Genomic DNA, 18182 nt, shown 5'->3' with positions numbered 1-18182 from the left:
GCTATCTAGGTTGGTCATAACTTTCCTTCCAAGGAGTAAGTGTCTTTTAATTTCATGGCTGCAGTCACCATCTGCAGTAATTTTGAAGCCCCCAAAAAATAAAGTCTGACACTGTTTCCCCATCTATTTCCCATGAGGTGATGGGACCAGATGCCATGATCTTTGTTTTCTGAGTTTTGAGCTTTAAGCCAATTTTTTCACTCTCCTCTTTCACTCTCATCAAGAGGCCTTATAGTTCTTCTTCACTTTCTGCCATAAGGGTAGTGTCATCTGCATATCTGAGGTTATTGATATTTCTCCCGGCAGTTTTGATTCCAGCTCATGCTTCTTGCAGCCCAGTGTTTCTCATGATGTACTCTGCATAGAAGTTAAACAAGCAGGGTGACAATACACAGCCTTGACGCACTCCTTTTCCTATTTGGAACCAGTCTGTTGTTCCATGTCCAGTTCTAACTGTTGCTTCCTGACCTGCATATAGGTTTCTCAAGAGGCAGGTCAGATGGTCTAGTATTCCCATCTCTTGAAGAATTTTCCACAGTTTCTTGTGATCCACACAGTCAAAGGCTTTGGCATAGTCAATAAAGCAAAAATAAATGTTTTTCTGGAACTCTCTTGCTTTTTCGATGATCCAGCAGATGTTGGCAATTTGATCTCTGGGTCCTCTGAGATCAAATGTTCCTCTGAGATCAATCCTCTGAGTTCCTTTTCTAAAACCAGCTTGAATATCTGGAAGTTCATGGTTCACATATTGCTGAAGCCTGGCTTGAAGAATTTTGAGCATTACTTTACTAGCATGTGAGATGAGTGCAATTGTGTGGTAGTTTGAGCATTCTTTGGCATTGCCTTTCTTTGGGATTGGAGTGAAAACTGATCTTTTCCAGTCCTGTGGCCACTGCTGAGTTTTCCAAATTTGCTGGCATATTAAGTGCAGCACTTTCACAGCATCATCTTTCAGGATTTGGAATAGCTCAACTGGAATTCCATCACCTCCATTAGCTTTGTTCGTAGTGATGCTTTCTAAGGCCCACTTGACTTCACATTCCAGGATGTCTGGCTCTAGGTGAGTGATCATACTATTGTGATTATCTTGGTCAATTGTTTTTGTCAGAGACTCCCTTTAATGCATTTTCACTCTCTCTAGGATAGCTACTCTATGGGCTCCAAATAGCATTCACATGCTGCTACTGTCCAAGTTTATATCTCCACCCTACACCCTCTGCTTAGCATCAGACCCTGCATCCAACTCTCTGCTAGGCATCTCCACTAGGGGTCATTTACAACATGGTCAATGCCCCATTCATTGTCTTCAATCTCCAAACCAATGTTAGGTTCCTACTCTCAGTCAATGACCTATTCCAGAAACCTGGGCCTTTGCCTTGACTTTTTCCTCTCCTACTCCCTAGGGTAGTTGACCCAGTGCTTATAAGATGTCAATTCCTATGCTAAGCACCTCACATGCAGTAATTTCATTTTATTGTCATAACCTTCAGAGGTAAGAAAACAATAATTAAATATTCACTGTTTCTAATCCTTATTGTTAAGGAAACTGAAGAAGCGTTCTCCAAGTCATCATACTTTTTTCTCAGCTTCTTACCACACCCCCACCTTATTTTGATTGTCTGGAACAGTGCCCCATCCTCATGCCTCTCTCTGGCTTCACACCAGAGGACATGCTCCTTGTATATCCTCTAGAGCTCTCTTGCCACTCTATTAATATATTGCAACTTATCAAGTTCCTTTTTTTACAACATACAGCTTGATGGGAAAGGGATGAATCATTTTTTCCCATAGGAAATGAAAGCAGAAGCTATTACTACATCTGTAATCTGGCAATAAATGTGTTTTGTTTCATGGGAAAGACTGGAGTAATTTTGTCTAGTTTACCTGGGCCCATGGATAATATTGCAAGGTTATCTGTTATTGTACGATATTTTCTCTCTCCTTTTTTTCTGTTACCATCATTATCCCCATATAAACAAAGCAGCCTCCTATTTGCCTAAATTACTAATTCAAAAGGAACAAAAGTGTATCTCAGATCTCACTCACTTTAAATTTCCCCAGCTTGGCCAGAAAGCTCAACCTATAGCAGTTAGACTTCCAGAGATTAGAGGAAACTAACTTTACTAAAACCTTAGCCTCTGAAAAGAAACATACACACATGCATGCTCATACACACACCCGCACATACACACACCTGCACATACACACACCCACACATACACACACCCACACATACACACAAACACGTGTACAGCCCTGCCAGTGTGTGAGTTATAACTAAGTCTACTCCAACAATATGCAGATTGTAGTTCAAAGGAGGATTCTAAGGATCTGAGAACATTTTCTTCCAGATGAGTAGGAGAGCAGGGTTGTCTCTCTGAACTGTGCAGTTACTGATCTGAGCTAATCTCCTTTCCCTATAGGGTAATGTAACATTGGTTCCTCCCTGTGTCTTCCCCCCTAATAGCCTTTGAATTTGAACTACAGCAACAGATCTCTGGTTCTCCAGCCTGGATCATTTACCCTGAAGTTTAGACTTACCAGCCTTTATAATAATGTAAGCCAATTCCTTAACATAAATCTTTCTATATACAGTCTTTTGATTCTATTTCTCTGGAGTATCCTGACTAATATACACAACATCTTTTTCTGTCTTTCTACTTTTCCCTTATCTATATCAAGCCAGGCAGAGAACTGTGATTACAGAGTGACCAGAGCACTTCAGTCCTGCGTCCATTTGCCTGTTCCTAAATTTAGCTGAGATGTCCTTTGACCGTGCTCTGCCGTCTTCCTGTTCCTCCTCTACCCTGTGTCTATGTTGAAAAGCTTCATGCACTTTTTAATCACCCTATTATCCATACAAGGACTTTGGTTTTTCCTGACTGACAATTTTCCTGAGATCCTCTCTTACAACTATCTTTTCTTTCTATCTTTTCTCTCATTCTCACTCTCTCAGTGAATATTATGTTTTTCTTGTTGTCACAGGGATCCACTTACTTCAGTCATTCTGCTCCAGTGGAACTCTGGCCAGTGTATGAAAATAAAAGTTCCAGAACTGGACCCAACAGGGTGGAGCAATGTGGGGAAGGAACCATGGAGTGATGATTGGACAGAGTGCCTTATCCCTCCAGCCCCTACTGAGGTTCTTGGGACAACAATAATGGTAACAAAAATATTAATGCTGCTCATCAGAGCTTATTTTCCTTTTATAATGTTTTTAAAATGCTATTTTAAAAAGTAAAATGAGTAGGGGTAGTAGTGAAAGCAGAAAAAGATCAACAAATATGGACAAGTATCTACCCAAAAGTCATGGTCCATAAATAGAAAGACTGTTCATTTGCCACACAGCCAAAAGCAGATGGGAAAGGCTTACAAACACTAGAGGTGCAAACTCTCTGAAAAGGCATTGAACATGTGGTCTGGAAGGGAAACTGAATGGTTCCATGATACAGAAGAGAAGATCTGATCTGGGTGGATGAGACCTGATGAGTTCCATAAATCTGTCTATTGATGGCATTCTCATCTACCACATACCCATCCAGGGTGAAATGGGGAGACCCAGGTGCCTCTGCCACCTCAACTCCCTCTGCCTCTCACAATGTTCCCTTCAGCTTCCACATTCACTGTCTTCCGAGGTACAGACCAGAGTCTGGGTCCTGGATGGCTCTCCTACAGAACTCATCAGTCTGTAAAACACCTGCTTTCCTTATTTCTTTTCTAAAAAGTGAACAGATGAAGCTTGTATGAAGGACCTTCTCTCTTCTTTTAACTTCCCTTTCATACCTGATCCTGTCCATAAATGCTAGTTGCGCCTACCAGCATCCTTAGTTTCAGCATTATTGCTCCCTCAATAGACTACAGGCAATTTGAGGGCAGAGGTGTTTGCTCTCTGTTCCATCACCTATATAACTAAGTCAAGAGTTGTTTCCTCACAGCTGTTCATTAATTTTTGTTGGAAGATATAAAACATTTGCTCAAAATAATTTGTTCCTTCCCTGATCTCTGGGCTGCTTTTGGAGCCCACTCAAGCACACAGATCCCTTAAAGTTGAATGTTATTGTCCCTGCAGATGATCTGCTCAGAGCTGCCCACTGAGTTCTGCTGAAGAAAAGCTTCCTGGGTGTCCTATGAATGGACTTGCTCAGTTTGCATCCAGCCACAGGAATTAAGTTGTTTTGCATCTAAGCTGTTCTGCTGATCATATCTCATTTTATCTGCCATTGTGCTCATCTACCATAGGGATTCCATCCTGCTGTTGTAGTGAGAAGGAAGTAGAAGTTACCCTAGATGCCTTCATACAACAGAAAACAAAAGAAAAATAGATTATAAATCTCATAAAAATTGATGATTCTGACAAAGTTTCCAGGAGTTTAATCATTCAGGGAATATCCATATATCCCCTCAAAGTTAAAAGCAATTTTGTCTTACCTTATGCCCTGTCATAAGGAAAGAGACACCACGATTTCTAAGTATTTTTGTATTTGTAGGTAAATGCATCATAACTGGGTATAATATGTTTTAACATTTGTTGAACTTGGGACAAGATGCATACAGCATATATCTATGTATGATTAAATTTTAAATAAGATACATTTGATTCTCCCACATTGAAATATTGTCTTGTGAGCATAATTGAGTGAATAAATTCTAACAAATTACTCCTGAATCTGTAATCTGGAAGTTAGTGTTCATCCAATAGAACCACAATTCCTTAGAAACTGGAAACTTTCCTGGAAGGGAAAGGAGGCCTGTGACCAACACTGGGCTGACATGGGCTTCCTACCTGTTTCATCTAATGAAAAAGAGTTTCCTGAAGCTGATTTTTCAACTAAGGGAACAACCATCAGGTAGGCTGTTAACAGAAATAAGAAACATTAGCAAAAAATGTAGTGCCTGTGACTGAAGGCATTCCACAGTATGGCTTTGGAGACATAGAATTGACAGAGATTAAAGAAAGTCTGTAGTACCTAGCATTATAGACCATACCTGGGTTTAAAGCTGCAAATGCCTCTTTCTCTGTGAAGTCAATGTCTGAAAGGATTTTCACAGATGTTTGGTAATGTTGACAGTCAGAAAGACTTGCCTATTAGGTTTCTGACCACATATCGCTCAAGAGGAAGAAGAGGCCTCTACACATGTGTTGAGATTAGAGAGATTTACTTAGTAAGATGATGAAAGTGATGAGGGCATTGCTCACTAGACCATGGCATAGCAGGAGAATTTATAATAAGATCTTACAGACCAGACGAGGCCTGGACTTCACCAGATGGACCACCAGATTATTGTTCTTGATGGAGCAATTTGAGGAGGAAGAAGAGATGGTAGCAATATTATAAAATATTGGGTTGGATGGGAGGCGGACGATATCAATTCAGCTGGAGACCAATGGAAGTATGTTGAACCTCTAAAGCTAGATTTCTACAAAGCAACCTTCCATGTAGTGGAAGAAAGAGCTCCCACCTCTAACCACAGAAGAGGCCTCAGACCAAATTTGTAAGAAGCATTGACATATACAGTATCCACTAATTAATTTTTGTGTTTGTGGGATGAAGGAGAGAAGTTGTCATAGGAATGACACCTGCCCTTAGTACCTAGAAGCCCTAATATATATGGTGTAGATTTGTGTAACCAAAGTACTGCCTGGATCCTGGGAGGCAAAAAAATCCTACTGACTTGTTTCACCTAAATCAGGAGAGGGTATTGTGCTTCAGACTGCACCAGAAGCAAACTCCACCTTGGGAGTCCAGAGATTAAGATAAAGAAATGAGGGGAGTCAGAGTGATGAGTAGTTTTAGATCTACAGTTAAGACACCTTGTAGGCAAACTACTCTGCTCTTCTTGTAAGAGAAAGCACACCCACCAAAGAACCACTCTCTTCTAGTGAGCAGGAGCATGATACCAGGCTGGTTCCTGACTCTGAACAGGCAGGATGAGTGGCATAAGATCTTCTCTAAACCTGAATGCTGCCATATTCGATCAAACAACAGTTGCATATTTCCCAGTTTGAACCAAGCATTCTACTGATGCAGTGGGACTTGTACCTGGGTTGGATAGGGAAAGCCATATTTGATTAATTCATGTACTCAAGAAAAGGGCCAGAGACATAAAAGACCAAAAAGTTACAGAATTATTGAAAGTGTTCCCACAGAAGAGTTCTTCTCTAACCATTATAAAAAGCAGAGAGTGTGATATTACACAGGACAGAGGAGCCCAGTTCCACAAGTAAATACTGTGATTTGTTTTTTCTTTCTCAACTTGTAGGAGAAAATTTGCAAGGGGCTACAAATATTTTTCTAAGAAGTTGTAATTAGATGGAGAAAATCTTATTCACCAAAATTTCAAGGATTTAGAAAGGCATCTTGAAGACATGAGACAGGCAATCGGAGTGAAAAGACTGGTCACCTCACTTTAAGGGAAGAGTCACTTGTCAGGAGAACTTGACTTTGAAAGGAAATAGACAGCGAGGGGAGTGTCAACAAAATGGTAGAGGCTATGCAGTGTAATTCCTTGTATGACAACCTCCGGAAGTTCAGTGAAGTTATTAGTCCAATAAGATGGTTGGTTCAACTGGATCATTTCAGTGGAATGCAAATAGGGAGGATCTGAAATATCTGGAGGGATTTAGCAATGGAGAAAGCCCCAGGAAGGGACTATGAGGATGTAGAGGTCAAATATAGGTCAAATATATGAGGATATAGAGGTCAAATGAAGACCAAGCAGGGCTTTTGACCATTCTAGGATATACAAGTGAGTTTCAGAGCATGTTTAATAAGTTGTCAAATGAGTTATGCAAGCGTGAATTCCAAGAGGTGCCTGAACAGACAAATTTTTTATCTTTGAGTTATTCAGTGACAAGTGACGGGGTGTCATTAATTGGTAGAACATGTGGGGTTTTTATGTTGGGTAGAAAATCAAAAAAAAAAAAAAAGTATCTTTCTATTCAGGCTGGATGAGTCTGTAATACCATAAGTCAACCAAGCCTTTGGCAGGAACTGAGCTGATTTCTTCCTCTTCTCAGACATTTCTACTGCTATCAGGAGTAACTCCAGATAAAGACCCTCATTGTGAGCCAAGTATGGGAATTGAATCAACAACTTCCCAGAACATCCTAAACAATCACTTTTCTGTCTCTCTCTTCACCCAGATCTTATGACTCTGATTAACAAGCGTCTCCCTTGGCCTTTTCTTCCTCATTAGAATTTCACATGGTCCAGAATAAAACTCAATTTCCCTTTCAGACGCTATGTCATAGAACTTATCTTTATAGGCTCAATCAACTTTCTACACATCTCTAGCTCTGAATACTCTTTACAAACCTAGTCTTGGTTTGGTAGTTTGGATGAGGGGGTGAAGGGTGACTTAGTTGAAAGAGTATTTTGCCTAGACAAACCCCAATTTGTAAAAGTCAATAAGTTAACTTGTAAAAAGAAGCTCAAATTCACCAGTTATCAGGGAAATGAAAAGTGAAAAAGATACCGATTTTCATATATCAAATTGATAATCAAGCTAATAATGGCCAATATTGGCAAGGCTATGGAAAAATGGGAACTCTCATACACTGCTTGTGGGAATGTAAACATGCACAGTGTTTTGGGGAAGCACATTTTGATTTTGAAATTCTACTTCTAGGGAACTATCTTAACAGGAGTAAAGCCATATAAATGCTCAAAGAATCATGTTTAAGGGTGTTATGGCTGAAACTCCTAGTTGCCTACCTACTCTCTATCCTTTCTATCTATATATTTGGTGGTAGTGACGTGCTTAACTAAAAATGGACATTTCTCAGAACTCTTAATAATACAGGGCAAGGCAATGAGATACAAGCAGAAGTCATTGGGTGGGACTTGAGAAAAAGCCTCTTACCCATCCCTTCTTCTCTTTTTTGCAATGTCCAGAACTTGTACATGATGGTTAGGGCTCCAGCAGCCATCCTGTGACCTCAGGAATGGAAGTGAGTGAAGTGAAGTCATTCAGTCATGTCCGACTTTTTGCGACCCCATGGACTGTAGCTATCAGGCTCCTCCATCCGTGGGATTTTCCAGGCAAGAGTGCTGGAGTGGATTGCCATTTCCTTCTCCAGGGGATCCTCCCCACCCAGGAATCGAACCCAGGTCTCCTGCATTGCAGACGGATGCTTTACCATCTGAGCCACCAGGGAAGCCCCCAAGAATGGAAACCACACATCAATGAACAGAAAAAAATAAGGACTCTGGGAACTTGGTGCTTCATAGAATTACCATGGCTTGGTTTGCATTGATTCTTATAGAGTTTATCTGAAAACAAGAGAAAAACAAGATTGCAATTTATTTAGGCCATCATGATTATATCTCTTACTAGCAGCTGAATGTATTTCTGACAGACCAAAGTTTGCTGTAACACTGCTTTAAAATAGGGGGAATGATGTAAACAGTAGAAATGGCTCTGGCTCCCACTTTCCTGAGATTTTCTAGATTAAATTCCAGTCTTAGTACATGAAATCCTGACATTGAACCCCCTTTTTTTCTTAAAACAACTTGATCTTGGCCCCGCTTCAGCACATTACTCTTAAACTGCTAGAGAAGCAAACTTGTAATGTAAATATTTTTAAATTTTTGGAAAACAGAAGACACAAAATAAACAAGATTCAGTAACTATATAAACTGTATGTGTGCTGTACTTACTAAGTCATTTTAGTCGTGTCCGACTCTTTGAAACGCTATGGACTGTAGCCTGCCAGGCTCCTCTGTCCATGGGATTCTCCAGGCAAGAATACTGGAATGGGTTCCATACTGTCCTCCAAGGGATCTTCTCAACCCAGGGATCAAACCCACGTCTGTTATGTCTCCTGCATTGGCAGGCGGGTTCTTTACTACTAGTGCCATGTGGGAAACCCATATAAACTGTATATAAAACCTCAAATTATATCAACCAAAACTGAGAATTGGCAGAAAGAGAGGAAACATAGTCAGTTTTCATTGAATATGGGAAAGGAAATAGCATTCTATGCATAGCATTTATGATAAGAGGAAAAACAGGTTCAAATTCATTTTTATTTATTTATAGAAAACTACTAGCAAAACTGAAAATAGGATGGTTATCATCAAAACCATTAAAAGGTAGAGAAGGCAAAGAAATAGAGTCTATATGAGTAGTCTACAAACTTTTTATGGCAGGGTTGTGAAAGACAAAAGATTTTAAGCAGGCAGTACCACTATGTATGCTTATTAAATGTGAATTGCATTTTTAAAGTCATACACTAGGAGTTAAAATCTATTTTAAAATCTCTAAAAATATGAGATATCCATATCCATGAAATAAACAGTATTTTAATAGTTGCAGTTCAAGATGGCTCATACAACCTTAGCTTATACTTCAAGACTCAATATGGAGGAGGAGCCAAGATGGCGGAGGAGTAGGACGGGGAGAACACTTCCCCCCCACAAATTCATCAAAAGAGCATTTAAACGTCGAGTAAATTCCACAAAACAACTTCTGAATGCCGGCAGAGGACATCAGGCACCCAGAAAAGCAACCCAACTCTTCGAAAGGAGGTAGGAAAAAATATAAAAGACAAAAAAAAAAGAGACAAAAGAGGGAGGGATGGAGTTCCGTCCCGGGAAGGGAGTCTTAAAAAGAGAGAAGTTTCCAAACACCAGGAAACCTTCTCACTGCCGAATCTGTGCCGAGCTTTGGAAGCACAGAGGGCAACATAACAGGGAGAAAAAATAAACAATTAAAACTCACAGATTGCGAGCCCTACGGTAACTCCCCCAGCAGATAAGCAGCGCAGACGCCTGCATACGCCATTAGCAAGCGGGGGCTGGGCAGGGAGGCGCGGGCGCGGGCTGCATCGCTCAGAGTAAGAATCTGGCCTGAATACCCTGAGCGCTATCTGAGCGAAATAATTTGGGCTAGCAAACCAGACTGTGGGATATCTACCACGCGAAAAGCCAGCCCCAACCTAAGACACCACCAGGCCCGCGCACGGAACAAAGGACTGAATAGAGATAGTCAGCTGCGGACCTTCCCCCTCTGGTAACAGGCAGCCAGAGCTGGAAGGGGACAATCGCAGCCCCAGAGAGACATTATCTATAAAACTGTAAGCAGGCTTCTTTGCTAGCTAAAACTGCTTGGGGGTCTGGACGGTCAACATCTGCCTGAGAAGGTGTGTCGGTTTTACACCCAGATAACTGAGTGGCGGGGAGACGATAAGTCGCAGCATTGGCATTCACCAAACACCTCATCACCTGAGCTGCTCGGACCTGGGAAGAGCACAAAATGCAGGCCCAACAGAGTCTGCGCCTTTGAGGACTACCCAAGTGCCTGAACCTGAGCGGCTTGGACCTGGGAGGTACATGCAGCCCAGGGCCGGCCTCGGATTGTTCTCGGTGGAACAACCTAGAGCCCGAGCAGTGTGGGCAGGGAGGCTACACGCGCCGTGAGTGGGGGCAGACCCAGTGTGGCTGAGGCACTGCGAGCGCACGCCAGTGTTATTTGTTTGCAGCATCCCTCCCTCCCTCCCCACAGCGCGACTGAACAAGTGAGCCTAAAAAAAAAAAAAAGTTTCCCCCACCGTCCACTTTGTGTCAGGGCGGAAGCCAGACACTGAAGAGACCAGCAAACAGAAGAAGTTATAACAGAGGGAAACGCCTTGGAAGCTACAGGCAATAGATTAAAACCCCGTGGTTACTACGGACTACATAGGAAGGGGCCTATAGATCTTGAGAAATATAAGTCGGACCAAGGAACTAGCCAAAAATGAACTGAACCCACCATACAACAAAACCAGAGAAAGTCCTAGATATATTTTTACTATTTTTACTATCATTCTTTCTTTCTTTCTTTTTTTTTAATTAAAAAAAATTTTTTTAAGTCCTCTATTGTTCCTTTAATTTTCACTTTTATAACCTATTACTTTGCAAAAAAAAAAAAAAAGACCCTATTTTTTTCTTCTTCAGCAAACTTCATATATATATATTTTATAATTTTTTGACCTTGTTTTTTTTCTTCTTCTTCTTCTTTTCTTTAACATTGTATTTTTGAAATTCCAAACTCTACTCTAGTTTTTTAATTTTAGCTTTTTGGTATATGTTATCAATTTTGTACCTACAGTTTTTTTTATAATTTCTGTGACTTTTTTTTTTTCTGTTTCATTCTCTTCTTCTTTTATATAACATTGTATATCTGAAATTCCAAACTCTACTCTAGATTTTTAATTTATGCTTTTTGGTATTTGATATCAAATTTGTACCTGTATTTTCTTTATAATTTTTGCGACATTGCTTTTGTTTGTTTGTTTTCTCTCTTTATGTTTCTTCTTCCTTTTTTTTTAACATTGTATTTTTGAAATTCCAAACTCTACTCTAGATTTTTAATTTTTGCTTTTTGGTATTAGTTATCGATTTTGTACCTGTATTTTCTTTATAATTTTCGTGACCTTGCTTGTTTTTCTTTGTTCGTTTTTTCTCTCTTTCTTTTCCTTCTTCTTTTCTTTAACATCGTATTTTTGAAATTCCAAACTCGACTCTAGATTTTTAATTTTTGCTTTTATGTATTTGTTACCAATTTTGCACCTTTAAGAACCCAATGTTCAGGACCCATTTTTCACTACGGAGCGAGATTACTGGCTTGACTGCTCTCTCTCCCTTTGGACTCTCCTTTTTCTCCACCAGGTCACCTGTGTCTCCTCCCTAACCCCTCTCTATTCTACCCAACTCTGTGAGTTTATGCGTGTTCCAGATGGTGGAGAACACTTAGGGAACTGATTACTGGCTGGATCTGTCTCCCTCCTTTTCATTCCCCCCTTTTATCCCTCTGGCCACCTCTGTCTCCTTCCTCCTTCTTCTCTTCTCTGTGTAACTCCGTGAACATCTCTGAGTGGTCCAGTTGTGGAGTGCACATAAGGAAGTGACTACTGGCTACCCCACTCTCTCCACTATTGATTCCACCTCATCTCATTTGGGTCACCTCTAACTCCCTCCTCCCTCTTCTCTTCTCCATGTAACACTGTGAACCTCTCTGAGTGACCCTCACAGTAGAGAAACTTTTCAGCTTTAACGTAGATGTTTTATCAATGGTGCTGTATAGAAGGAGAAGTTTTGAAACTACTGTAAAAATAAGACTGATAAATGGAAGCAGAAGGCTTAAGTCCAAAACCCTGACTCCAGGGAACTCCTGACTCCAAGGAACATTAATTGACAGGAGCTCATCAAACGCCTCCAAACCGACACTGAAACCAAGCACCACACAAGGGCCAACAAGTTCCAGGGCAAGACATACCAAGCAAATTCCCCAGCAACAAAGGAGCACAGCCCTGAGCTTCAAGATACAAGCTGCCCAAAGTCACCCCAAAACCATAGACATCTCATAACTCATTACTGGACATCCACCAGAACACCGACACAAGCTTCCCTAACCAGGAAACCTTGACAAGCCACCTGTACAAACTCACACACAGCGAGGAAACGCCACAATAAAGAGAACTCCACAAACTGCCAGAATATAGAAAGGACACCCCAAACTCAGCAATTTAAACAAGATGAAGAGACAGAGGAATACCCAGCAGATAAAGGAACAGGATAAAAGCACACCAAACCAAACAAAAGAGGAAGAGATGGGGAATCTACCTGATAAAGAATTCCGAATAATGATAGTGAAATTGATCCAAAATCTTGAAATTAAAATGGAATCACAGATAAATAGCTTGGAGACTAAGATTGAGAAGATGCAAGAAAGGTTTAACAAGGACCTAGAAGAAATAAAAGAGAGTCAATATAAAATGAATAATGCAATAAATGAAATTAAAAACACTCTGGAGGCAACAAATAGTAGAATAACAGAGGCAGAAGATAGGATTAGTGAATTAGAAGATAGAATGGTAGAAATAAATGAATCAGAGAGGATAAAAGAAAAACGAATTAAAAGAAATGAGGACAATCTCAGAGACCTCCAGGACAATATTAAACGCTACAACATTCGAATCATAGGGGTCCCAGAAGAAAAAGACAAAAAGAAAGACCATGAGAAAATACTTGAGGAGACAATAGTTGAAAACTTCCCTAAAATGGGGAAGGAAATAATCACCCAAGTCCAAGAAACCCAGAGAGTCCCAAACAGGATAAACCCAAGGCGAAACACTCCAAGACACATATTAATCAAATTAACAAAGATCAAACACAAAGAACAAATATTAAAAGCAGCAAGGGAAAAACAACAAATAACACACAAAGGAATTCCCATAAGGATAACAGCTGATCTTTCAATAGAAACTCTTCAAGCCAGGAGGGAATGGTAAGACATACTTAAAATGATGAAAGAAAATAACCTACAGCCCAGATTATTGTACCCAGCAAGGATTTCATTCAAGTATGAAGGAGAAATCAAAAGCTTTTCAGACAAGCAAAAGCTGAGAGAATTCTGCACCACCAAACCAGCTCTCCAACAAATACTAAAGGATATTCTCTAGACAGGAAACACAAAAACGGTGTATAAGTTCGAACCCAAAACAATAAAGTAAATGGCAATGGGATCATACTTATCAGTAATTACCTTAAACGTAAATGGGTTGAATGCCCCAACCAAAAGACAAAGACTGGCTGAATGGATACAAAAACAAGACCCCTACATATGTTGTCTACAAGAGACCCACCTCAAAACAGGGAACACATACAGACTGAAAGTGAAGGGCTGGAAAAAGATTTTCCATGCAAATAGGGACCAAAAGAAAGCAGGAGTAGCAACACTCATATCAGATAAAATAGACTTTAAAACAAAGGCTGTGAAGAGAGACAAAGAAGGTCACTACATAATGATCAAAGGATCAATCCAAGAAGAAGATATAACAATTATAAACATATATGCACCCAACACGGGAGCACCACAATATGTAAGACAAATGCTAACAAGTATGAAAGGAGAAATTAACAATAACACAATAATAGTGGGAGACTTTAATACCCCACTCACACCTATGGATAGATCAACTAAACAGAAAATTAACAAGGAAACACAAACTTTAAATAATACAATAGACCAGTTAGACCTAATTGATATCTATAGGACATTCATCCCAAAACAATGAATTTCACCTTTTTCTCAAGCGCACATGGAACCTTCTCCAGGATAGATCACATCCTGGGCCATAAAGCTAGCCTTGGTAAATTCAAAAAAATAGAAATCATTCCAAGCATCTTTTCTGACCACAATGCAGTAAGATTAGATCTCAATTACAGGAGAAAAACGATTAAAAATTCCAACATATGGAGGCTGAACAACACGCTGCTGAATAACCAACAAATCACAGAAGAAATCAAAAAAGAAATCAAAATTTGCATAGAAACGAATGAAAATGAAAACACAACAACCCAAAACCTGTGGGACATGGTAAAAGCAGTCCTAAGGGGAAAGTTCATAGCAATACAGGCACACCTCAAGAAACAAGAAAAAAGTCAAATAAATAACCTAACTCTACATCTAAAGCAACTAGAAAAGGAAGAAATGAAGAACCCCAGGGTTAGTAGAAGGAAAGAAATCTTTAAAATTAGGGCAGATATAAATGCAAAAGAAACAAAAGAGACCATAGCAAAAATCAACAAAACCAAAAGCTGGTTCTTTGAAAGGATAAATAAAATTGACAAACCATTAGCCAGACTCATCAAGAAACAAAGGGAGAAAAATCAAATCAATAAAATTAGAAATGAAAATGGAGAGATCACAACAGACAACACAGAAATACAAAGGATCATAAGACACTACTATCAACAATTATATGCCAATAAAATGGACAACGTGGAAGAAATGGACAAATTCTTAGAGAAGTACAACTTTCCAAAACTCGACCAGGAAGAAATAGAAAATCTTAACAGACCCATCACAAGCACAGAAATTGAAACTGTAATCAGACATCTTCCAGCCAACAAAAGCCCAGGTCCAGATGGCTTCACTGCTGAATTCTACCAAAAACTTATAGAAGAGCTAACACCTATCCTGCTCAAACTCTTCCAGAAAATTGCAGAGGAAGGTAAACTTCCAAACTCATTCTATGAGGCCACCATCACCCTAATACCAAAACCTGACAAAGATGCCACAAAAAAAAGAAAACTACAGGCCAATATCACTGATGAACATAGATGCAAAAATCCTTAACAAAATTCTAGCAACCAGAATCCAGCAACACATTAAAAAGATCATACACCGTGACCAAGTGGGCTTTATCCCAGGGATGCAAGGATTCTTCAATATCCGCAAATCAATCAATGTAATACACCACATTAACAAATTGAAAAATAAAAACCATATGATTATCTCAATAGATGCAGAGAAAGCCTTTGACAAAATTCAACACCCATTTATGATAAAAACTCTCCAGAAAGCAGGGATAGAAGGAACATACCTCAACATAATAAAAGCTATATATGACAAACCCACAGCAAACATTATCCTCAATGGTGAAAAATTGAAAGCATTTCCTCTAAAGTCAGGAACAAGAAAAGGGTGCCCACTTTCACCATTACTATTCAACATAGTTTTGGAAGTTTTGGCTACAGCAATCAGAGCAGAAAAAGAAATAAAAGGAATCCAAACTGGAAAAGAAGAAGTAAAACTCTCACTATTTGCAGATGACATGATCCTCTACATAGAAAACCCTAAAGACTCCACCAGAAAATTACTAGAACTAATCAATGACTATAGTAAAGTTGCAGGATATAAAATCAACACACAGAAATCCCTTGCATTCCTATACACTAATAATGAGAAAACAGAAAGAGAAATTAAGGAAATAATTCCATTCACCATTGCAACGGAAAGAATAAAATACTTAGGAATATATCTACCTAAAGAAACTAAAGACCTATATATAGAAAACTATAAAACACTGGTGAAAGAAATCAAAGAGGACACTAATAGATGGAGGAATATACCATGTTCATGGATTGGAAGAATCAATATAGTGAAAATGAGTATACTACCCAAAGCAATTTATAGATTCAATGCAATCCCTATCAAGCTACCAACAGTATTCTTCACAGAGCTAGAACAAATAATTTCACAGTTTGTATGGAAATACAAAAAACCTCGAATAGCCAAAGCAATCTTGAGAAAGAAGAATGGAACTGGAGGAATCAACCTACCAGACTTCAGGCTCTACTACAAAGCCACAGTTATCAAGACAGTATGGTACTGGCACAAAGACAGAAATATAGATCAATGGAACAAAATAGAAAGCCCAGAGATAAATCCACGCACATATGGACACCTTATCTTTGACAAAGAAGGCAAGAATATACAATGGATTAAAGACAATCTCTTTAACAAGTGGTGCTGGGAAAACTGGTCAACCACTTATAAAAGAATGAAACTAGAACACTTTCTAACACCATACACAAAAATAAACTCAAAATGGATTAAAGATCTAAACATAAGACCAGAAACTATAAAACTCCTAGAGGAGAACATAGGCAAAACACTCTCTGACATACATCACAGCAGGATCCTCTATGACCCACCTCCCAGAATATTGGAAATAAAAGCAAAAATAAACAAATGGGACCTAATTAACCTTAAAAGCTTCTGCACATCAAAGGAAACTATCAGCAAGGTGAAAAGACAGCCTTCAGAATGGGAGAAAATAATAGCAAATGAAGCAACTGACAAACAACTAATCTCAAAAATATACAAGCAACTCCTACAGCTCAACTCCAGAAAAATAAATGACCCAATCAAAAAATGGGCCAAAAACTAAATAGACATTTCTCCAAAGAAGACATACAGATGGCTAACAAACACATGAAAAGATGCTCAACATCACTCATTATCAGAGAAATGCAAATCAAGACCACTATGAGGTACCATTTCACACCAGTCATAATGGCTGCGATCCAAAAGTCTACAAATAATAAATGTTGGAGAGGGTGTGGAGGAAAGGGAACCCTCTTACACTGTTGGTGGGAATGCAAACTAGTACAGCCACTATGGAGAACAGTGTGCAGATTCCTTAAAAAACTGGAAATAGAACTGCCTTATGATCCAGCAATCCCACTGCTGGGCATACACACTGAGGAAACCAGAAGGGAAAGAGACACGTGTACCCCAATGTTCATCGCAGCACTGTTTATAATAGCCAGGACATGGAAACAACCTAGATGTCCATCAGCAGATGAATGGATAAGAAAGCTGTGGTACATATACACAATGGAGTATTACTCAGCCATTAAAAAGAATACATTTGAATCAGTTCTAATGAGGTGGATGAAACTGGAGCCTATTATACAGAGTGAAGTAAGCCAGAAGGAAAACACCAATACAGTATACTAACACATATATATGGAATTTAGAAAGATGATAACAATAACCCTGTGTACGAGACAGCAAAAGTGACGCTGATGTATGGAACAGTCTTATGGACTCTGTGGGAGAGGGAGAGGGTGGGAAGATTTGGGAGAATGGCATTGAAACATGTAAAATATCATGTATGAAACGAGACGCCAGTCCAGGTTCAATGCACGATACTGGATGCTTGGGGCTAGTGCACTGGGACGACCCAGAGGGATGGTATGGGGAGGGAGGAGGGAGGAGGGTTCAGGATGGGGAGCACATGTATACCTGTGATGGATTCATTTTGATATTTGGCAAAACTAATACAATTATGTAAAGTTTAAAAATAAAATAAAATAAAATAAAAAAGACTCAATATGCATTTATAATAAGGTTATTATTAACGGTAGTGGAGACAAATCCATATTTCATAGGGTATTCTTGAATTTTTGTGAGTTTGAATTTCTTACTTCAAAAATTAAAGCAAGGACATTTAGACTATTTACATTATCCTTCTATTTTAAAGCAATATTACAACAAACACCTGTGTCTGTTAGAAATATACTTGGCAACTAGTAAGAGAGATCTCATCATAACCTAAACAACTTTGAATTTTTTTCCCAATATTTTCCCTCCATCTCCAAATGTCAAATTTTACCAATATATACACTATTTCTAATTTGATGCTAAGATGTAAATTTCCTCCTCCAAGATTCCTTTCTAGATTTATACTTGGAAATTTCTAAACATGTTATTTGTATTTCAGTTTTTGGTGAGTTTCTTGTCCAGCATAATTCAGTCACCAATTTTGCCTCATAATGTGCTGACAACTTAATCAGGTGTAGGAGAGGGTCAGCTGTCTTCTTCTTGTTCTTTCCCTTACATGTGTT

General features: G+C 39.2%; 1 long non-coding RNA gene across 1 annotated transcript; it reads left to right on the top strand.

The window, feature by feature from the left end:
* Window positions 1-1033: 1033 nt before the first annotated feature.
* On the top strand, window positions 1034-8669 carry LOC113884670. Its single transcript, XR_003508967.1, has 3 exons — window positions 1034-2557; window positions 2986-3163; window positions 7896-8669. It is a non-coding gene; the product is annotated as an uncharacterized LOC113884670 (long non-coding RNA).
* The last annotated feature ends 9513 nt before the right edge of the window (window positions 8670-18182 follow it).

Source organism: Bos indicus x Bos taurus, chromosome 3 (genome assembly GCF_003369695.1).
Source record: "Bos indicus x Bos taurus breed Angus x Brahman F1 hybrid chromosome 3, Bos_hybrid_MaternalHap_v2.0, whole genome shotgun sequence".
NCBI lineage: Eukaryota > Metazoa > Chordata > Mammalia > Artiodactyla > Bovidae > Bos > Bos indicus x Bos taurus.
This window is presented reverse-complemented; position numbering and strand designations above follow the sequence as displayed.